This window comes from Ostrinia nubilalis, chromosome 18 (genome assembly GCF_963855985.1).
Source record: "Ostrinia nubilalis chromosome 18, ilOstNubi1.1, whole genome shotgun sequence".
Lineage (NCBI taxonomy): Eukaryota > Metazoa > Arthropoda > Insecta > Lepidoptera > Crambidae > Ostrinia > Ostrinia nubilalis.
Window position 1 is genome coordinate 13,653,067 of NC_087105.1, and position 24,641 is coordinate 13,677,707.

The 24,641-nt window shown below is 36.8% G+C and overlaps 1 protein-coding gene across 1 annotated transcript in view; it reads left to right on the forward strand.

Moving 5' to 3' along the window:
* LOC135080782 (nephrin-like) overlaps positions 1–24,641 on the forward strand; it is a 154,440-nt gene that overhangs the window by 31,936 nt on the left and 97,863 nt on the right. The window lies entirely within an intron of this gene.

The window sequence follows — 24,641 nt, forward strand, 5'->3', positions numbered from 1 at the left end:
CTTTAGGTATTGACGTCCAAAAATCTACATGTCTGACCTATAGACCAAATTCTAACCACTTCCAGATGACCTCGAAGGTTCAAATTTTGCATCCAGAAAGGTAGTTATGTAAATACAAAGGAACAAATAAAAAACCAGTAAATTTTAACATTTCACAGGTGATAGATAGATTTTAGTGTCCTAAATGTCGATTTTTGAACGTCAATACCTAAATAACCGTTTGAGGTATATTTATGAAATTTGAAGCTGATGTATATCTTGCAAGTCTCAATACATGAGCCAAATTTGAAGTGTTAATGCACAGTACTTTTTGAATGATGAGGAGTTAAAAGAGGCTACAATTGGTTCGTCTAAATATACGCACTGTGCAGTCCCCTCCCTGGAACTAGGCTTAACATGCTCCCGCATGTCTATAGTGTTTGCTCAATGTTGATTTAGTTGATTTTCTCCTGATAGGAACATATAAGACAAAAATAAAATTTCCAATTTTACAGACCTTCGAGAGCAGATGCCGCAAAAACTATACAAGATATAGAAAAACTTGACGGTCTCGCCTGTAGCAAATTGAATAAGCTTTATTTGGTTCCTAGTAGTCATGTCACTAGGACGCATAGTTTCCGAGGATTAAGCGAAAAACCGAAAAGTGGTACCTTTAAACCCCCCTCCCCCCGCCGGCTCAAGGGCTAAGGGCGGGGACTTTTGCTATGTTCACCTCCTAACTAGGCTAAATAAAGTCCCGAGGTCAGAAATTGTGTTCCACGGATTTCTCTCTACACCGTCGTTAAGGCATTCATTGACTGGACTATAATGTAAGTATAAGTCTAGTATTGAAGAAAATTGCATTGAATTGTTGTAGATATTTAGTGACAATATGAGCAAATTGATATTGTTTTTGGAAGAGCGTTTTAAGTTTAGTCCTCCAAGATCTAACATGGACATAATTTTGTGACGGTCTTCATATCAATGTATGATTATTGTAAGGCAATTTGTAAGATTTCCCTCTAAGAATGTACTGAGGAAGTTAAGATGTGCCTCAAAATATTAATACCTACTTTAGCGAAATAAACGCAATCGCTTCACTTCAAATCGTATTAAAAAAAATCATAGTCTAGGCAAACCAATTTCAACTGAATCGAAACAAAGTTTCAATATCTTTCAAAGTATTCCTAGTACCTTTGAATACCTTAAGTAGTACAGACGTGAAGCAATTACTACCAATCCATGTAACGTTAAAACACAATCGACGTAATATAGACATTAGATTCCATTTACTAAACCGATTAGCACCCCGTAAACACAGTTTATCCTGAAACAATCAAATGTGCAACATTCCCCTCGTAAACAATCACGAATAGTACAATTTAACTAGTAAACACACCATGAACTTTTAGTTTATTTCGGCGTCAAAGTGTACGGGCGACTAGAGATGATGGAGAGTCGATAGATCGATTATTTGTCGATGAATAAATTTACCTGGAATAAATAAAAAAGTAAAGAAATAGTATCATAGAAAGATAAACTTAGAGTGCGTCCAGACACGGCGCGCAAGGTGTGCGCAGCAGCTACGCGCGGCATTCGCAGGACACAAATTTATGTGGCATGTCCGAGACACGCCGCACCATGGATCGAAAATGCGATTTTTGGACATAGCGATTTTTTTCATTTATTATTAAAAATTACCAATGTTTTTATAGTAAGTTGGGTAAGACCGAGAGATATGGCCATACGGGAGAGATGGCCAGTTCTATTATTTACTACCTTATTTATTTGATTTTTCACTTTAAAAGTCAGATAATAAGCCACCTATTGCTTTAACGTTAGTACTTACAATCAACAGATTTTTTAAATGTGATTCTTCAGTCTAAATACGCCTTATTTTATTGTTTACATGAAACTATGTATATCTCGTTTATAAACAATTACTAGGATAAAAGATAAAGGTAAAAAAGGATTTATCAAAATCCTTACAAGAAGCGTGGTTCAAATGAACAATACTAGGCTTTGAATACATTTTTATCGATATTATCGATGTTTTATCAAGTACTATCACTACGTGCGACCTGATTTCAGTAATTCTGGAGCAGAGCCAAATTGGACGGATATATCGTTGGGTGCGCCGATTTTGTCATACATTGTCAATTGGGAATTTCAGCCCGAGTTTTTAGGTAAGGTGACCAATCTTTTTGAAGTGCATCACTCGAACATTGACTGCCGATGCAAAAGTTATTGGATAACCCACGCTGTGCAATTGGCTGAATGTCCTGGTAGTTGGACTATCGGATATACAATACCAGCTTTGTGGGATTAAGTCCCGCGCGGGATCAATAGCAGAATGATGAGCTGGTTTTTATACTCTGCAGCTCTGTTATAAATAAATAAGTAATAAATAATGACAATGGTTTTTTGTAGCACTTACATAAATCCTAGAAACATAGGTATTGAACTTGAATGAATTCATAGTTTCGATTTACTCATGCTTATAATTATCTTAACCAAGTGATGTTATTTAAAATTTTAAATTACAATGACGTATAACAGTTCAAATACTTATTATTGTTCAGAGCATAACTCACGAACTAGTCACATAGGTGTAAATAAACATAAAGTTATGGCTAGTTGGGCAGATGGCGCTAGCGACTTCTCATCATCAACAATCCAAATAAATAACAAGGTAAATGTAAAACTAACTAATTACTTCTCTCTTTCAACAATTTGTAACCCCTTCAATATAATTTAGTACCTACCAGTGAATCGGGACACCACAATAGAAATTAATTATTATTGTTAACGCGGTCTCATACGACCACTCGTTAAAATGAATTGTATTCTCTAGAATCTACGAGTATACTAATCTATACTTATAATAAATCTGTAGAGAGATCAATTCTGTACATGAAATATATTTTTAAAATAACTATCAGGGGTTAGATTAGTTTAGTGATCTATACTGATGCCAGAAATGCAATCAGTAAAATTTTTGTCTGTCTGTCTGTCTGTCTGTCTATATGTTCCTTATAGAAACAAAAACTACTCGACGGATTTTAACGAAACTTGGTACAATTATTCTCCGTACTCCTGGGCAGGTTATAGGTGTATTACCTATAATACCTATACTACCTATAGTATACTTAGGAATTCTCACGGGAACGGGAATTAGCGGGAAAATCCTTTTGTATGAAAAATCTAAACCGCTTAAGTTAGACGCTTGAAATTTGGCATGCAGGTATCTTAGTAAACTTAAAGCTTAGTTACAACAGGATATTGCAAAATTTCCACGGGAACAGGAATTAGCGGGAAAATCCTTTTGTATGTAGCGCGTTTAGACGCTTAAAATTTGGCATGTAGCAAACTTAAAGGTTAGTTACAACAGGATATTGCAAAGTTCCCATGGGAACGGGAGTTAGCGGGAAAAAACATTTGTATGAAAAAATCTAAACCGCGTAAGATAGATGAAGGGGGTAAAACGGGATCCACGCGTACGAAGTCCCGGGCGGCCGCTAGTAATTATAAATGCGAAAGTAACTCTGTCTGCCTGTCTGTCTCGCTTTCACGCTTAAACCACTGAACCGTTTTTGATGAAATCTGGTATATAGATAGTTTAAGTCCCGGGAAAGGACATAGGATAGTTTTTATCTCGGTTTTTGAAACAGAGACGCGCGCTATAAAGTTTTTCTGTGACAGACAAAATTCGACGCGGGCGAAGCCGCGGGCGGAAAGCTAGTAATTTTAATAAACAATATTCGTAACCTAATACTACTACTAATTGCCACAAAAGCACTAAATTATTGGCACAGATTAATTCAAACCCCTTAGCGCGGAACAAATTATGAAACACCTTATAATCCAACAAAGAACAATGGCCGCTGGTTTAGTTAGGACGTAAGCCAAATTGTGTCACTTTATTTGGTAGGATTATGCAATGGCATACGGGTGGCGGAGCGATAATGCTACAGATGAAATTAAGCACAGAAGGTCTGTGTTAGTTCAAAGCTCTTAAAGTTACCAGCGCACCTAAAGCTGGAAAAGCTCGCGCGTCCGTTAAAAAAATGTAGTTCAAAACTAGATTGAATTCAACGAGACTATTCCCACCTTTCGTTCCCATCGCTGCAACTCCTGTGTAACCAGGATCTACAGCTTGATCGTCAATAAAAACCCAACCGGTGAAGGTCAAGTTTCAAGTGTCCCGATTGAATTATAGCTATTCAAAGCCTCAATCTATACTGAAGTTTAGATTGCCTGAATTTCAGTATTTGGACTAATCACTGCACAAATATCAATTTCAACAATGTTTGATATGCTATGATAAAAACAATTAAAAACTAAGATTTATTTACTTCAGTGGTACAATACCATTTGCTATTAAATACAGGTTAAAGTATTTAAATTACTAATGATAAGAAGTAAGTTAACTGAAGTGGAAACAAGGTTAAAGGTAAAGAATTATGAGCTTTTTGATTTTAAATGAGGAAGAAAAGATTTTTTTGTGATCTGACTACGACCACAAAAAAGTCTCTAAAGGTGAGTGACAGTAAATAGAGTTTCAAATTTGTTCATTTTAAAAAGTGACATAGATTTTCCGGGTTCTCTGACCCTTCTTGTAGTACGTCGGTACCTTTATCTAGAACATTAAAATAGTTTATTGACACTTAGCCCACCGCCAGGCCGTAATATCGGAACATTATGACTGCCAGAAATTTTGCATTCAAATGTTTGTGTACCAATTATTGGGATCCAATTTCTGGCGAAATTGAAGTTTGGTTTATTGTTTTGTTTCTGAATGAATTTGTTGCTTGGTAAACTTTCAGGTATGTATTTGAATGTCTCGACAAGTTCATGATAAATTTATTAATCCGACAAGGTAGTTAATTTTCACATTGTGTTAATATTTTCATTGGAAGGATTTGCGCATTTAATAAAAATAAATGCATATAAAGGTGACTGACTGACTGACTGACATATGATCTATCAACGCACAGCCCAAACCACTGGACGGATCGGGCTGAAATTTGGCATGCAGGTAGATGTTACGACGTAGGTATCCGCTAAGAAAGGATTTTAGGAAACTCTACCCATAAGGGGGTAAAACGGGATCCACGCGTACGAAGTCGCGGGTGGCCGCTAGTTTTGTTTTGTTATTTAGTTTGAAACCCGCGAAGTGCGGCAAATAACGTAGCAATAAATAGTGGGTAACTGGACTAACGTGATTTGTAATATTAATTTAGGGTTAGAATATAGAAGCTAATGCAAGTTTCACTTTTCTCAAATAAATCATTCAATATTAAATTTACGTAAACACTAAACTGACGACGGCAAGCAGGTGGCAATTTATAAATAGCCGGTCCTGAGCCTCGGGTCGTAAACCCTTCTAATTGAGCCACTATTGGCAACGCATAGCCAATAAGTAATTTGTCAACGTACAGTCAAATGCAAAAGTAGTGGTATTAGTTACAACCCCTAGAAAGTAGTAGTCACACCGCCTAGCTGCTATCTTTAAGGACATGTCACACTTGATGCGGTCTGCGGTCAATGTAATAATATATGATGCGGGCTGCGTTTACTTTGTCCTGACCGCAAACCGCATGCAATGTGGCAAATTCTCTCTGTGTGGCTCCCGTTATACTTTGTGCGCTTTGATCTTTTAAACTATGTAACGGATTGCACCAAACGTATGTGACTGCTCCAGACAGTCTGTCAATAGAGAGAGATGGAGGGAGATCGTGCGGAGAGTTGTATCCGCCTCTACAACCGATGTGAACAACGCCTCAACGTGACCACGACCGCTCTGCCAAAAGCGTAACGAATAAGAAGAAGAAGAACGGATATAAGATTTTAAACTTTTGCGTATTAAGTAACATGCAAGGATATTTAAATTTTGGTACTTTGGTCAGATAAAGGAACTAGAGTCAAAAAAATATTGGTCAACTCCTATCAGTAGTAAAATGAGTGACTCTACCTTAGGATACCAGTTTGTAGGTACGCATTTCAACTTTAAATACGATTAAGTAATGCAATACATCACGATTCACGAATAAGCCTAGTCGCAGACTGGCAAACTTTTTGTCGGCCGATAGTTTAGTCGGGCATGTATGGAAGTACACATATTACACCAATTGATTCTTCATATAAATTAGATCGGGCCTAACTATCGGCTGACTAAAAATCGGTGGTCTGCGCCTAGGCTAAGTATGATTAAATTTTATGCCTAGTCCTTTTTAGGTTAGGTCTGTTAATCTATTTTTGCAACTAACTGTACAGGCTATTTTCTAGACAGCCAGTCGGCCATGTGGTAAGTAATCGTCATGTTGTTGTTTTAGGATATGTGAACTTAGAGGAATTCTCAATGTTATTATAGTATTCATTTCAAGCATTGACATTTCATGTATTTATTTAGAAAGGACATTTATTTACCATTGATATTCTTGTGTAATTATAAGTAAATAAAAAACTTTTTGTGATTTGTGAGTTCGTTGGTAAATGAGTATTTACTTTGAGTTACAAGCAGTTTTAGCATTTGTTACATTCTCATCTAAAAATATTGTATTTACACAAACTATACCGTAATGTAGAAGTTCAATAACCTCACCTAGATGGCAATCTACCAACTCATCCCAAAACTTGTCATTCACTATTTCAAACGACCAAAATCTTTCTAAATCAGACCCATTTCTAATTAAAAGCCCATCGCAGCCGTCACTCGTATCACCTGTCAAAACTTCCCATACAACTGTCAACTGTCACCTGTCAAATCTGGGATGCGTTACAGCATCTTACTGTGACGCGGCCAGCGTGTTTCGTATATCCTATTCTAAATTCGTCTTTATCTGGCACGGTGCCAGAAGCTTACCCAAATGCTTCCTTTTAGGTTTTCACAAGTATCTTTATTTTGATTTAGTGGGTGTTACTGTGTTTAGCATTTTTATTGCTCTATTTGGGCAGCTGATTAAAGCTATGCGGCAGTTTGATTAGAATTGAAAGTCGTTAAGAGTCGTTTGAACACGAGGAATTGGTTTTAAGTATACTGTTTTGAGTCTAGTTTTACACGTGAGTTTTTAGAAAAAAAGTTTAGCTTGACATTCATACGAGTATACTTAATTCTTTTACAAGTCTCACTGTACATTTTAACATTACCTCTTACACTGCTTCGGGACAATAATGTTAGAGCGCTTTCACATTTAGGCGAATTAGCAGCGCGACAAACGCGCGACAGACGCGCTGCTAAAATTTCATACTATGTGACAGCTGATGCCTTCACATTATGAAAACGCCGCTGTCGCGCTGCTGTCGCGCTACTAACGCCCTAAAGTGAAAGCGCTCTTAGCCTAAGTGAAACGAAAAGTTAAAGTTAAGAATACACCTACCTATGCAATATTGCCGATCAGTCGAACTCCGAAAAGTGGGTCAAATTCATGCTTTTAAAATTTTAATTACTCACAGATACCGGTTACAGGAATAACTAAATAAAATAAATCTACTTCGAATTAATTTATCACCTCCATCTATAAAGGATAACGTCTATTTTATAATTGGACTTGTTTTGTTTGTCTTTTTTAAGAACTCTTCCTTGATTTCTTATTCCGAATTCTCGAGATTAGACATGAAAACTCTGTAATTCATATTATCTCCAAAAGCAAGTCTTAACTCGCACGTAATAAGTAAATTCGTTGTCAGACAGTGAATTGTCTTCGCAACTGTTACATAATGTCGTGTTAGTTACCCCTACTGTTTTAATATCTTCATTACTGTGTAAATCATATTAGAAACGCTAAAGAGAATATGGGACTGATTTTGGGACAATAACTGAGTAAAACGGGACTATTCCCACCACTCGTTCTCACCGCTGCAACTCCTGTGTAGCCAGGATCTACAGCTTGAACGCCAATAAACGCAACCAGTAATTGAGTAAAGGGTATTTTTCTTTATTTTATTGTATTGTAAAACAAACAATACCCTTACAAAAAAACACTTACAAATACACCAATTGCATAGATACAACAACATAAGCCTTATACTTTTCGCCTCTATGTACCTAACTAACTAACTCTATGTATCTTTAAATCAAAAAGAAAATCCCAATAAGTAACTTGTAATGCAAAAGCCTCCTCATAATGCAAAACGTTCTGTGTATTTAAAACGCATCACATGATTTAAAACCTGACGACCTGATAAAGGTAGCAGTGGAAGTCATTGGGGGAGGCCTATGTTCAGCAGTGGACGTCACGTGGCTGAAGCGATGATGATGACATGATTTAAAAATAAATACCAGTTTACAATGCTGCATCAGCTGCAGTTAGTTCTCAACTTAAAGTGCTATTTCAATGTAAGTAAAGTTAATCATAAACATCTCATAACTCTTTAGATCCTTGTACTTTTATAGACTATCTCTCATCTGCGGACTTTCAAAGCCGAGCTAAGTCCCGATGACAGATCATACTGTAAAACAATAGTCCTTCTAAGAACATGCTATTTTGATAACCTCGGTGATTTTAATCTCTCTTTTTTTGGTGGCGCTTAGGTTTAATTTCATCATTGATCTTTGGCGTCTGTCCAACAGATGCCGATCCAAAAATATTGTCCCCGAGTGCAATTCTACGTTTAGATTCTTTTTGGAGGGGGGCACTATAAATAGATTTTGGGGTTACGCTGTTGTTCTTTTGGACTGCTGTTTTGGGGGATCTTCGTTGAGGTTACTTTCTGCGGTAGTAATAAAGAGTGTTGGTTTTGTCAAAAGTAAGGGGTGTCTACTGTCTAACTGTATAAGCTGTACTGACAATTACTTGAAACGTGACGAAAGTAATATGGCGATACTCATAGGTAATGCGTTAAGCCGTGACGGCTCGAAGGCCGGGCTTATGACGTCAGCTTTCTAGCAACAAAAATAGTAAAATAATTTTCTTAAAAAAAAAACTTGTTTTGATAATTATTTATTAATACAAAACACTTGTATAAAGAACAGTTGTTTTAAGTATTTGGATTCAAATTCTCGGTCCCGGTTATCTAGTTAGTTGTTTATTTGTTATATCATGAAACATTATAAGAGTTGTCGTTGAATACCTATCTATAAAATAACTAAATTAAAAATTAATTATTACTCCCTTTGTACTCAATCAGTGTAAAACACGTAGCGAATAATTTAACATAATAAAGTCATATTTTGTTTCACTACATGACGGGAACGAGAATAGGCTTGTTAAAACTTGATTGATACAATTACCTTTTGTTATTTATAACGCCGTTTATGTTTCCACTTCCATGTACTCATTAACTGGATCACAATATAAATGTAAAGTGATACTTATTTTGTGATAGGATTACTTGTTTTATTATATTTTGCATGTTAATGACAATCGTCGATATGTTACTTAAAAATGAAGATATAAATTAAAATAGTGGAGTGTTAATAAAGCCCGCCACTGACCGCTCAATTTATTAAAAAGGGCTTTGGTTTTTTAACCGACTAAAAAAGGAAAAGGTTTCTGAATTCAGTTTATTTTATTACTTACTAGCTTTCCGCCCGCGGCTTCGCCCGCGTGGAATTTTGTCTGTCACAGAAAAACTTTATCGCGCGCGTCCCTGTTTCAAAAACCGGGATAAAAACTATCCTATGTTCTTTCCCGGGACTCAAACTATCTCTATGCCAAATTTCATCAAAATCGGTTGCGAGGTTTAAGCGGGAAAGCGTAACAGACAGACAGACAGACAGAGTTACTTTCGCATTTATAATATTAGTTGGGATTGATAAACTTTTGGGAGTATCAGACAGACCCAGTGCTCTGAAACTTTGAGTCTTGTGGATAACATTACTTAGATTCACTATCAAGATATCACTAATACCATATTTACTAATTTCAAGAGCAATCTCTAACATTCATCAGAATATGCGATGTTATTTAATCATCGTAGCATTGATTGATAATGTTTTCGACAATCACTCAAGCCAGCAATATTCATGAGTAAATAAACCCTTTAAAATTACTTAAACATGTAAAAAACAAACCATAACAACAGCGATTATTCCAAGTGAAATCAAAGTTGCTCCATCATAAGGATTACGTGTAATTAATTTGCGCACGTGTAACGACCCTCATTCGAGACAGGTGGATTTATTAAATTCCCGCTCTTGTGTTGAACTAATACAATTTTGAAATGGATTTCCCAATTTGAAATTGTATTTTTGGATAATTAATTATTTAGGTTACGGTCAGCGCTTCGTGTTTCACAACGGTCGATAAGGGGTACAATTACCTTAGTCTTTATTATAACGAATTAAAATTATATGTAGTCCTTTTTCGATCTCTTATACATGCTACCATGATACAGCTTGCCCTGTCATCACATCGGGATAAAATATTGACTGGTGCTGAGAAGAAGTGGCGGAAAAAGTACAGTAAGTATCTTCTCATATGATAGGAGTTTTAATAATTGAAGTCTCGAGCCCTGGTGGTAGATACTAAAAATGTTCAAGTTTGGGCAATAACTCGCGGCTCCATTTCATTGAGCTACATTGGACGCTGTCTGGTTTTAGTAGGTTGGCCCTGCCTTTAGTGGCCATTCGGGGAGAGTACCACATAACCTACTGGCCATCGACCAGTGGGTATTTGCAAAGCACTTTCCGATGCTAAAAACACATTTTTACGCATGTTTTGAGTTATGGTCATTCCACCAATCATCATCATCATTTCAGCCATAGGACGTCTACTGCTGAACATAGGCCCCAATGCTTTCCATGTTGATCGATTGGTAGCGGCCTGCGTCCAGCGCTTCCCTGCTACCTTTACGATGTCGTCGGTCCACCTTGTAGGTGGACATCCCACGCTGCGTTCCATCAATGTAAAGTAGTAATTATCACAAAATCACTACCATAGATTTGCTGCACCCCAATGCAAACAGATCTCCAAGTCCAGTCATCAGTTACCGGAACTTATAATGAAATCGCCTCGAACTATCGCAGCGACACTCAGCCATTCAAATTACCAATCTTCGTGCAAAAAGCGATTGCGGGATATAATTGGCGGGCCGCTCAAACTATGGAGGGTCCTAATTGTGTCCTCGAGCTGAATATGCATGAGTATCGAGCGGACATCGAGGGCGGACGTTATGTACCCCTTTGATACTCATTCATACATTTTGAGTGGGATACTCATAACTCAAAATGTTTCGTCAAATTTTGGTGTATTGAGGTTTGAGTTTTTGTGGAAATCCTTGGGGGACGCCTTTGTCCAGCAGTGGACGTCTTTCGGCTGAAAAGAACGAACGAACGAGGTTTGAGTTTGATGGAGGTTTGACCAACCTCCGTGGTTGAGGATTCCGGTTGAAGCTCGCTTCCACCTTCAGCCTGATCATCACTTACCATCAAGTGAGATAGGAGCTTCCTCGTTGTGGATAAAAAAAATATACGAGCATTTGCGTGAAATGATCTTCGATTTAGTTTAGAAACAGACCAACCAAGTCAAATAAGAAGGTTTAGAAACTTTCCTTTTTTGGGGAACATAATTATCCGCACCAATAATCGTGTAGATTGGTTTTTATGCGGGATTTCCTCTTTGATACTCGTACATTTTGAGCAGAATAAACTCAAATTGGTGTTTCGTCACATTTTGGTTTGATAAAGGAGAGAGGAGGAACTAATCTTTTGGTTTGGTTTAGATTCTTACCACCAAACTTTAGAGACGAATCAACACAAGTGTATTTAAACCTTTCCTAAGAATATACTTTTAGGATTTATTGAAATTCTGACCATTTATAAAATGACATTTCTAAATTATTTTAGAGACAATAACCGAACGGTAAAGGGGTCGGACTGGCCGACTCGAGATCCAGGGACTGCTAGTTCGGACCCGCTGCCGCTGGACTATTGTGTAATGAACCCATTTGCAACACTGGTATAATATTTAGCTTACTAAGCTTATTATTAGGGGTTATAGAGACTATTGCAAAATATTAATACCTACTTATTCTTGAAAATATAAATTGACTTTTAAGGCTGAGTTGCACCACCTAACTTTGACCGTAACTACCTATAACGATAACCAGTGCTTTTTGTATGGAGTTTGACATATTTTTGACGTTTGTTAAAGTTAAAGTGAGATGGTGCAAGCCAGCCTAAGTCTCAAAACATAATTTGATGTTTTTTTTATGCATAGCAAGGCAGGTATTTGACCACCATCGCACATGGTATTAAGTGGGACGCAGTCTAAGATGGTACATATTTTATCTGCTCTTTGAGTGCTTTACTATGTGAACATTTGATTACGATTTCCATCACATAAGCTGGGACGACTTCACTCTACCATATTACGGAGAATAATTATAAGGCCTGCAGTTGAATATGCATGCTAATATCGAGTGACCATGCGAGTGGAAATAGAGTTACGCATACATCCTCTTTGATGGAAATGTTCATGATGTTATTGGTATGTATTATTGTATGGTATGTGCTAGTATTCGCTGAATTAATGGTTATTGGTGTTCTAGAATTATTAATGAAGAGAAATGACACGTAAACAGCTCTATATAAAATTCACATAAAAAACTGACACAGCTGTGTGAGGTCTTTAGTTGTAGCGTTAAAAATCAAGCTCTATTTTTAGTTGTTTGTTTAGCAGACAAGTTGATGCTTTTATTGGGAAGCCACTCCGATTATCAATAACACAGAATAGTCTTGAGGCAGATTGCAAATGCACGCAAAAAGACCACTGCTGTATTTCCCGAACACTCTAATCCGAGAGTGAACAAGCACTTACAGGGCAGATGTACCGTCCTAAACAGCATTTCAATCAATATCGGTGCGATTGCGGTCAAATACCTGCCTTTTTCTGCATAAAAACTCCAGTGCTGGACGCAGGTGTTCGACAAAGATAAATCCTGGGCTGCGTAAATTAATATGCTCAGTTATGCAGTCTAAACTAATAATCGCCGTTTACCTAAAACTCTAGATGATCCAAGAAGCTGAAACCCTCCTAGTCCCAACGAATCGTCAAAAAGATCCTCTACTGCGCTTCCTCTTCGGGCATTACTTTCACATAGCTAGTATTGTTACCTATTTGTTACTGTTTATTACTGTTAATTAAGACAATATAATACTGTTTACGCAATATTTTAACCATGCTGTGTGTACACGTTATTTGAGTGATGATCTAGATCTAAGCATAATAAGTTACTTTCTTTATGTATTATTTGTGATTGTTACTTGTTGTGTATGCCTAATAATAAATAAATAAATAAAATCCTGTAGCAAGTAAAAGTGCGCGCAGATAATTAAGCTGCACATGCCTGTAATTTTCTACTTGACAGACCAACCGTCGCGGGCGCCTTAACCTAACGAGATAACGCAGACGACGGTCGGACGTGTGTTTTGTGGCAATATAATAATTTAGTGCCGCCCGTCCGGGCAGCGGACGGGGTCTAGTGATGTCCGGATGTCGATAGTTTTTACGATAAGTTCATAATGTTCACCGAAATTATGTACATTGCTGAATGAAGGCGGATGCTCGAGGATTTCTACAACGATCGGGCCTGCGCTACCCGCATCATACAATAAGTAGAATCTTGGAATGTGGAATGAAGTTATTACTTAAATAGATGAAAAAGTTTTCGGAGTCTAGCGCAAACTTGCATTCAATTGAAAACGATGGCAAAATGAGTGAATAAAGTTGTTATTTTTTTCTATAAACATAAATTCATCTCGTTTTGTTATGCTTCACATATTGCAGTTTATGTAGTTTAATAAGCTGTGGAGGAGACAAAAAAAAGACATTTATCTCATTCTATTTACTCTTGGCGTTTTTCCTTTATTTCATATTCTAGAAACAACTTTCTAAAACTAATCTGTAGCAGCTGTAAAGTAATAAAACTGATGAAACCATCATATTATTATGTTACTACATATACATGTTACGGTCAAAGTGATAAATGTGAAAATTATGAATAATCGCCGGTTATTATGAATAATTACCGCATGATTTGGTAAATGTGATTAATATGAGGTCATTTATTTATGTATAAAACTAAATAGGCGGCTTAGGGGTGGCCCAAGGGCCACCCCCGCCGCACCTTAACCTATTTTTCACTTTAAATCAAAACTTTATGTTATAGGCATCATGGAAAAGTAATATTATGCAAGAAACATTCCAAACTCATTATGCCAAATTATATTAATATATGATATCAAAACGTTCAAAAGTTTGGCTGTACACGAACACGTACACAAGATGTTGTTCTCTTTTATGAAATTTGTTAGTACTAAGGTTGAATTATTAAATAATCACTGTTAAATGTGATTAATTTATCACTTTACCCGCGACTGTCGGTAATTATTCATAATAACCGGTTATTATTAATAATTTTCAATTTATCACATTAACCGTAACATACATACATCAGGTTATTTAGTCTTTACTGTAGAAGAAAGATCTTCTCTAATTTGCCAGAAACATATGGGGGTTTGGATGATACACAATAATTAACTAAGTGGGGTAATAAGGTATCGATATTCGGCTATCGATGTACATCACTACAGGAATCCTTTGAGGTAAAGGGCCGAATGGGAATTTGTACGGAGCAATTAGGAATGATAAAAGTAAGGACGTTTGGGAATAATGTAAGGATTGTAGTGAATTTGGCGGGACGTGTTTTGTGAGATAAGTGATTATTATGTAAAAATAGATTAACCTAATATTAGAATTACTAAGATTTCATTTAGACCAAGACAGTATTAGGCAAGCATTGATGTACAAAGTATCTAAAGGATTTCGTTTCGTTCGTTTCAGCCGAAAGACGTCCACTGCTGGACAAATACCTCCCCCATGGTTTTCCACAAACCAAATCTACTTGCATAATAGTTATGTACGAGAAAGAAATGTCCCATCGCCCTGAAAATATGGACTAATTAAACTAATGAATCCAATGCCTATCCTAATATCCATTTCTCTCTCTTACAGAATTACAGACACTGTTTCAGTAATACAGAAATTGAAATATCAAAGAAATTACTTATTTCTTCATGCTCATACATGTTGGTCCCTCAGGAAAAGTTGTTCTATTACGGCAGGAGAATAATTCCATAAAGGAAGTTACTTTATAAAATAGGGTATCATTGCGAAAACTGCTCGCATTTTGAGCCTTACGCAAAAGACATTGGGGATATTCGTAATTTTGGCAGGTTGACCTGTTGACCGCAGTACTAAAAAATGCCAGCTTTATAAACTGTCGTACCACCCTCTCCCAAAGCAATAAAACACATTATATTTCAACAAAGTCCGGTTACACTGGAAAGGACATTGTCAGAAACCGCCTAAAAACCGCCCAAAAACATTAACCCATCATAATTATTTTCTATTTTTTTTAATACATTAAGCACCCATTTATTCTAATGGACACTTAAGCATTGAAAAATTAAATAAATAAGTCTTTTAACGTTTATTCTATAATACTATTACAACTTCCGGACGTTTTGGTGCGTGGCATGGTCTAAAACCTATCAAGTTCCATAATTTTTGCCGATAAAATCTGTACGAGGCATTACCGTACTTTATTGCTGGGAGTCCATGTATAGTGATGTTCCTGCGGCCATCATAGACAATAAAATATCGATTTTGAAAATAAAATAAATCGATTAAACTGCTTTGAAGACTTTGAAGAAGATTTGCGTTAAAAGCTAAAAAGATATTGACACTATTACAAGAAGCTATCTAAAGTGTCCAACTGGTCGAAGGTCGAAAATAAAATAAAAATAATTAGGACCATAAACTGATATTCATGGTATCATAACTGTAAAAGTGTCAGAATCCGATGTTGAATCCAATGCCAGTTGAAGTGAGAGAAACATATATCAACCTAGTATAGTTGCCAGTCTCTCATAATCAATGCCAATGAGGGTTTTCGCGATTGAAAAATCCGCCAGATGGCAATACGTAGACGTGAGGTCCAAATGCTGCATGATTGGTTATTTTTGACATGACATTGACAGATATGTCAAAATCCACCAACCATGCAGCATTTGGACCTCGCGTCTACGTATTGCCATCTCGCGGATTTTTCAATCGCGAAAACCCTCATTCATAGCACATGTATAATAATAGACCAAATGAACTTTTATAGATTGTGAAAGAGAAGATAAAGATTTTATTATTTTATTAAAATCTTGCCCCAAGGTAGTTTTTCAGTAGAAACCAGGATTGGATAATCGCTACAGGCAAGTATCAGAACATTTTATAAATATTTTTAATCGATTATATCCTTGTGAATCGTTTTAATAAATTGTCATTTTACTTTTTCAATTAAAACTTTTTCAATCCCTAGTCTTGTCAAACTGTCATAATGTCAACAAATTATAAATGTCACGTCAGTTGACTCAATTTCAGTCTTCTGTGCGTTTATTGTATTTTTATTTCAATGAAATAGTGCTAAAGGGTTAGTACTAAAAGTGAAAGCCTTTTTTCAGAAAGAAAACCAATGTGGTGCCCTTATTATTCGTACTGTTTGAAAGTTACAAGTCAGTGATACATAGTTGCCGCCATTATAACTCCGTGGTGATACCATACCAAAGAAGAAGTTTTCCTTAACACTTGTGTTATTTTTATATGTGATCAAACAAAAAGGATTAATTCCACTTACGTTAAGCTGAAGAGTTTGTTTAGTGTCAAAGACTTGTCACACAGTGTAACTTAAATTGGCATATTAGGTATGATAATGAACATAAAAACTTAAATAAATATTTATGTTAATATTTTTTCTACTTATTTATTTTCCCAAAGCTTCACAGTGACAGCTGAAACAGCAATACTGTTGTAAAACTAAACTTAGAACAAACTGTTACAAATATTTTACAAATGAAAATAAAACCGCATGTTGCTTTACTTTCTCGTATACAGGGTGGAAACGTTAAGTGATCTCACTCGATTATTTCTAAACTATACAAGATATTAAAAAACTGGTTACTGATCCTGAAAGTGCTTCATGAGCTCTTTCAAACGGTACCAATAATAGGTTACAGAATAAACTGGATCTATCTGAAAATTCAATGTTTCCAGCTTCCATACTAAATGTATGCCAGACACACAATATTAGAAGTGTATTTTTTTTTATTTAAAAATAAACTTAAAATAAACTCGTAAATTGTATTCTTATTTAAAATTATTCATGGAAAACATTGGTTTTAGGCTTTACTTGCTATAATATTGTCAAGAGATGGGTGTCATCACTGTGGTAGTACTAAATGTATGGAAGAAGGAAACATTTAATTTTTGGATAGATCCAGTTTATTCTGTAACCTATTATTGATACCATTGGATAGAGCTTGTGAAGAACTTTTAGAATCAGTAATCAGTTTTACGATATCATGTGTAGTTTTTAAAATAATGTGACTTTACCAAATGTATGGAAGCTGGAAACATTGAATTTTCGGATAGATCCAGTTTATTCTGTAACCTATTATTAATACCGTTTGATAGAGCTCATGAAGCACTTTCAGGATCAGTAACTAGTTTATTGATATCTTGTATAGTTTAGAAATAATCGAGTGAGATCACTTATCGTTTCCACCCTGTAGGTAATAAATGTAATTAATGGCTAGATTATTAATGTTACTTTGTTACCCTCAATAGTGAGGAGATCTTATAAAATGGTAACCCTGATTTTCATTGTCATTCAAGTGCTCTTTCTTCGCATAGGCTTCTGTGATTTGGCCAAGGGCCACACACATTGCGATAACATTATGCGACATTGATTTGACAGCTGCGGAGTGAAGTCTTGCGACTATGCAAAATGATACCCTGTAATCGTAGCGCATATAGACATAGACGGGGCGGGGCACATAGCTCGTAGAGCTGATGGCCGCTGGGGCAGGAAAGTTCTTGAGTGGCGACCACGAGCCGAAAGACGAAGCGTGGGCAGGCCTCCCTCTAGGTGGACCGACGATCTGGTGAAGGTCGCGGGAGGTGCCTGTATGCGAGCGGTGCAGGATCAGTCTTCGTGGAAATCCTTGGGGGAGGCCTTTGTCCAGCAGTGGACGTCTTTTCGGCTGAAACGAACGATACGTATTACCACTATTTACCAGACATTACTATTTATTGTATATTCGCCGGATTACACGTAGGAGCACGCGCGTTACAGCTTCGACCTTGCATTATTATAAGATCTTGTTCCGCCATTTTTCGAACTTCCTCCGTGAGGATATCCCCGCCGAATTCTATGATAAACCTATCAAAAGTCATATTCTGCAATGTCAAAATTAATTTGCCGAAATTCGCCGAGCCAGCTATGTCAAATAATAATGATTAGGTGTCAAACAGGATACGTTCAGAAATTAATATTACGATTTTAAAGATAAGACAAGACAACTTTTTATTGACGAAGTTGCTGGGACAGCTAGAAACTATTTTTTTTCTGGCACTAAGAAAATAATAAATGAATGAAAACGCAGCGTGGGACGTCCACCCACAAGGTGGACCGACGACCTGATAAAGGTAGCGGGAAGGCGCTGGATGCAGGCCGCTACCAACCGTGCGATGTGGAAGTCATTGGGGGAGGCCTATGTTCAGTAGTGGACGTCCTGTGGCTGAAATGATGATGATGATGATGAAATGAATGAAAATGACAAATCTTCGAACGTGTATAATACCGTGCCAAAGTAATCATATAATTTTGGCACCTTAATAACTATTGCCGTTTTTGTTGTAAAGATCATGCAGCGCTACTTGCGGATATTATTGGAAAGAAAACTATGTAGGCTCTAGATCTGAAGCCACTTTAACGAACACGAAGTGCTCATACAATGCGGCGTATTTTCTTCCAGTCTTTAGTCAGGACTTTAGTCGAATTAAAACCCCGGTTGAACGTGATATAGCCGCACTAGAATACGGTGCTTTTTTGCATAATCGCAAGACTTCGTTCCGGTGTCGACCGAATGTTATCACGATGTATGTGGCCCAGGGGTTACTGTAGCCGCTAAGGTTTGAAACTTCTTGCTTAAAATATTGTAGTCTTTGACATAGACTACGACGGTAGTCATGGAGATAGGAGTTTGTTATCTCATGTCAGATGTAAATGGTGAAAAGAAAACTCATGATTCGTGTTATTTTTATGCAATATGTAGGTATTTTATAAAAGTGGAACCCCGAGTGATCTCCAAAACCCATTCTATTATTATATACGATTCGGCTTCGATATCTATAATACAATAGGAGTTTATTTCATGTGTCAGATGACAAGGGTGGAAACAACCTACGATTCATGTTGTTTATTTACGTGCAATATGTGGGCATATTATAAAAGTGTAATGCCGAGTTGGAATTTCTAAAACTTGTTCTATTATTTTATACTATTTGGCTGCGACTCGGCGTGACGACAATACAAAACATTTTTCGCGAATCGGTGTTCATACATTCACACAATACATTAGACGCCATGTTGTCATAAACGACATATTATAAAATCGCTGTGATTTAATATTCTTAATCATTAATTTTATGGCAAGTGTCCATCAGGAATCATTGTTCTTACACACAGAATCGTATTATTTCGCTTTCGGGTAGTAATATGTCAAAATTGTTGGTTCTTAGGCGAACAATGTATGGAGAACGAACATTGTCCTTTCGCAACAAGAATTTCGAGTATTCCACACCAGGGTTGTACAGTCACGAAAAACTCATCTGTAACTCAGCCTCGCCGGAAATTATAGACGAGTGATATATCGAGTCACGTGATATTATGTCATGTGATATATGGAACATACGATGGAGCTAGTATTTGAAATGGTGTACGTTGCAAAGTTATTTTTACGCTAGCGATACTCGTGATAAGTTGAAACGATTGGTCCAGTTGCAGGCAATAAGAATTGATTTTACCTTTAATAGATGACGTAAGTTTCTAGCGCTGCACTTGCCTATTTATTGTCCCGAAGTAGTGGTAGGGTTAAAATAATACTATGATGTGTAAAAACTCTTTTAAAGGCTGATTGCTAAAGATAAATGACTTTATGACTTATAACCACGATAGAAATTCAACAGGAAAATTATATAGATACCTAAGGGCCGCTTACAAGATGGGCAGATGACATGAAAACAGCTGGTCTAGGCTGGATCTAAACAGCTGAAAATAGAGACCAGTAGCCTTATTTACGTAACAAAACTTCAACGACAACAAATCGCTGAGTTGCGATCCTATCGAGTAATCGTTCTATCAAAATGACCCTTTTGAATAGGGATTTAGAACTGTTTTCAACCGACTTCAAAAAAGGAGGAGGTTCTCAATTCGACCCGTATGTTTTTTTTTCTATGTTTGTTACGCGATAACTCCGCCAATTATGAACCGATTTGAACAAATCTTTTTTCGGCGTATAGGTAATACCTCAAGGGTGGTCCCATTTAAAGGACAATGTTCGTTCTCCATACATTGTTCGCCGTTAGATCAACAGTGCCGAAATAATACTTTCTAGGTTCTAAATGACACAAATCTTTATGTAAGAACAATTATTCCTGGCGGACCAATTCTATAAACTTATTGATAGCAATATTGTTATCATAACCTCTTACTTACTAGTATTGTATTATATTATTTTATGCACATCGATTTGGGAGATGTTCTGTATTGTAGTTGTCGCAGCCAAATTGTATTATAATATTGGACGGGTTTTGGAAATAGCTCGGCGTTCCACTTTTATGATTTACTTACTTACATTTTGCACGTAAATAAATAACATGAATCCTATGTTTACTTTCCACTCTTGACATTTAACACGTGACTTACCAAACTAACTATCTCCATGGTTACCGTCTTAGTCTATGCATGACTAGGGATTGAACAACTTTTAATTGAATATTATTAACAATTCTCGATAATTATTATCGATTGAAAAATATTCGGTATTTGAATCGAAAGATATATTCAATTTTATCAATATCAAAATATTCAATTTTAATAATAAAATAAATATTATTTACTACCACCTATGAAATGTTCTAAAAATTGCCTGGAGCGCTCCCCCAATCCTGGGTTTTCCCTTTCCAAGCTGAGAGGATATCATTTTGGTTCTATCGATACATTATAAAGGTACTTAATATTTGAAATGTATTACCAATTATTGTTATAAGCATTTTGAGCGAATAAAACTTTCAATTCTATTAGAACTTTAGACATTTCTCTCACTTTAAGCGGCATTGGATTTTTCATCAAATTTTGAAACTGTAACAGATATATTAAAGATGATCCCATATTGTTGTCATTGTCTATATCAGTGTTATGATCACAATTCTTTTTATTTTATTCATGACCTTCGACCAGTTGGACACATTAGATAGCTTCTTGTAGTATCGTGCAATATATTTTTAACTTTTAATTAAAATCTAGTCATACTGTAGCAATTTGGACGATTTATTTTATTTACAAGATCGGTATCTTATTGTCTATGATGACCGCAGTCAACATCACTATTACATGGATTCCTAACAATGAAGTACGGCATTGCCTTGTGCCGATTTTACATAGATTTTATCGACACAAATTATGGAACTTCATAGAATATGGAGCAGGCCACGCCCTAAAATGTCCGGATGTCGTCATAGTATTATGGAATACATATAAAATACTTTTATTATTTCATTTTTTAATCCTCAAGTGTCCGTTACAATCTAATTAATATTTAAGTATTCAAAAAGTAAGATATTAATTTTGATACTTTACTGCTGTGCCCAGGAATCTAAGGCGGTTTCTGACAATGTCCTTTAATAATAGAAAAAACAACCCCCAATGGTGGAAAATTGGGGATGAACTTTTTTATACGCAATATCTCCGCCGATTATAAATCAATTTGAACGATTATTTTTTTGTTGAATAGGTATTATCAAAAGGGTGGTTTCATGCGAATTTGAAGAAAATATTTCACCCCCAAGGGTGGAAAATTTGGGATGAACTTTTTTATACGCAATACGACAACTGAAGCATGTCGGACTGTTGTCGTTTTGCTGGAATAAATAGAATGCTAAGGCTGGGTTACACCATCTTACTTTAACTTTAACAAACGTCAAGTCTGTCAAATTCCATACAAAATACATCTGTTATTGTTATAGCTACGGTTAAAGTTTGGTGGTGCAACTCAGCCTCCCACATTGAACTAGCTCTTTTAGAGCCTTTTTTTTTTTTCTTTTTTTTTTTTTCGGCGGTAGGCGTTAAAAAAGTACGCAACACTCTCTTCGTAAAATTATATTTAAAAGTAGTAAAAGTTAATATTATTACCTTTTTGCTTTGCCACCGTACTTAAAAATCAACAACTTAGACGCACTGTCGTTTGTCACCACTTCTATGGTGTGACACTAGCACTTCACTGCACTCCTGTACCGGTTCTCCATCACATCAACTTATCATCGCCATGGCCACACTATCCGATGTGCAACAGCTCCAGTCATCTCTTGAGGCTTCACTGCACCAGCGCATGAGTGACTTCGAATCACAACTCAAGACCTCCGCTGAGCCCTCATCGCTTGTACGGCTGTATGAAGAGTTCAGGGCGTTCAAGGAAACTGTTCACGGCATCCTGCAGCTGTTACGCAAGCAAATATGTGAACTTTCTAAAGTCACAGATGCACTGGAGATGAGGCATCGTCGAAAGTGTCTACTGTTTGGTGGTATAGCGGAGGATCCTAAGGAGCAGACCACCGCTGTGATAAGTGACATCTTGTGTGAGCGTTTTGACATGAAGGACATTAGCTCCTCTACATTTTCTGCATGCCACAGGCTTGGATCCGCATCTAAGGGTCGCACACGACCCATTTTGGTCCGGTTTGTGGACCACTCCATAAAGTCAGCGGTGTGGTGAAAGAAGACTGTCCTGAAGGGAACCTCTACTGTACTGTCGGAATTCCTCACACGTCCAAGGCAAGAACTTTTTATGGAGGCACGCAGGCGGTTTGGTATCACAAACTGCTGGACACTTGACGGCAACATCTACGCCAAGTTGCCGGGTGGGATGCGTCGCCAAATTCATAATGTGCAAGATCTCGACTGCGACAAGCAGCCTGTTCCTGCCGGACCGGCAAGAGAGAGTCCAGCTACAGCGGACAAGAGGAGCAAGACCGCGTCCACCTCGGCCCCGCAGCGCTCCAAACGTGCGGTCACCAAACAGGTTGCCGGGAAATGATAACTACCCGACAGTACTTGTTTTCACTGTATTGGCTCTGGAGGTACCTATACCCACATTTTATTCTTACTTAACTCAATGTTTACCTATCGTTTATGACTTCTTTCCACTTTTAAAATATATTTCTACACCCATTTATTTACCATCACCTATCAATTTTGACATTGACAATACTACTGTTTGTCAATGTGACATTAGTACGTTTCGTTCGGAAACTCAGGTACGTTTCGTTTCGCGTAAACATTTTTTTTTTTATAAGTTTTGTATAGCCTGACCGGGAACATAAAAACCCTCGCCATGTTGCGGAAAACTAATGGTACTAATTTCTTTTAATGGCAAAAGTGGGTCTAGTCAAAACGCACTTTAAAATCGCAAACCCATCGCAAACCAGTCGCAAACAAATAAACAAATCGCAAAAGAGGTCGATAACAAAAAAGGCTTAGTCAAACGGCAAAAAATCGAATCGCGAAGCCCTACCTATCGATAATCGAAAGACTGGATTGAAATTTCCCATACAAATGCTTAGCCAACATGCATTTAAGACTCAATCAAAATCGAATCGAATCGCAACACCCGCCATTTTCATTGCGATTACTAAAACCCCGGTGATAAGCTTCGATTCGGTCGAAAACCAATAGGGTGAGTTGTACCACCTAACTTTGAACGTAACTATGACGTTAACCGGTGTTTTTTGTATGGAGTTTGACAGATTTTAGACGTTTGTCAAAGTTAAACTAAGATGGTGCAACCCACCCTAAGGCTGTTTTGACAAATCCGTATCGCGATGTCGTTTTGACAGCTAGTTTGACAGCGAAGCATAGACGTAAACAGAGAGCAGAAAGAAGGAAGAAACTAATTTAAAAAAAAAAAGCTAGAAAAAGTAAAAACAATCGCAAAGTCATAGACATTTTTTAACTTTTATTCGATTTTGAATGAACTTTTATATCGCCGCGTCGTTGGTGGTTCAATGTGCATTTTGGCTGCCATTTTCCGATCGAATCGAATTACTGGTGACGCGGCGACTGACATTAGTGAAAACTTCCTATTGGTTTGCGATGGCATTTTGACTAGACCCACAGTAACTGAAAACTTCATTGACATGTCACCTTGCATGTCAGTCTATTGCTGTCAAAGTGTAAACAAACTTTATTTTAAATGTGCGCAATTGGTTTTATGAATTAAATTGCTAAAATATTTTTATAGTCGTGAAAGAAAAGTGGTTCACAATGTGTTAAAGTATTTGTCGAAGAGAAATACTAAGGGTTCGGACAATATTTTCATTGAATAATGTTTCCGACAAAGGTTGTCAAATTGACTGACATGTTTATCGTATAGTACAGTCCACTGTGAAAATTAGCTGTGGTTTGTTTCAACTACCTATTTTAAATTTTTTTGTCATTTTCTAAGTGTTGAATTTTATGGGATTGGGAAAGAAGTACCGAGTTTGAAGCGTTCATGAGCAGACATTGCAGTTGAATATTCAAGTTCTGAATTTGATTATTGATGAATAATA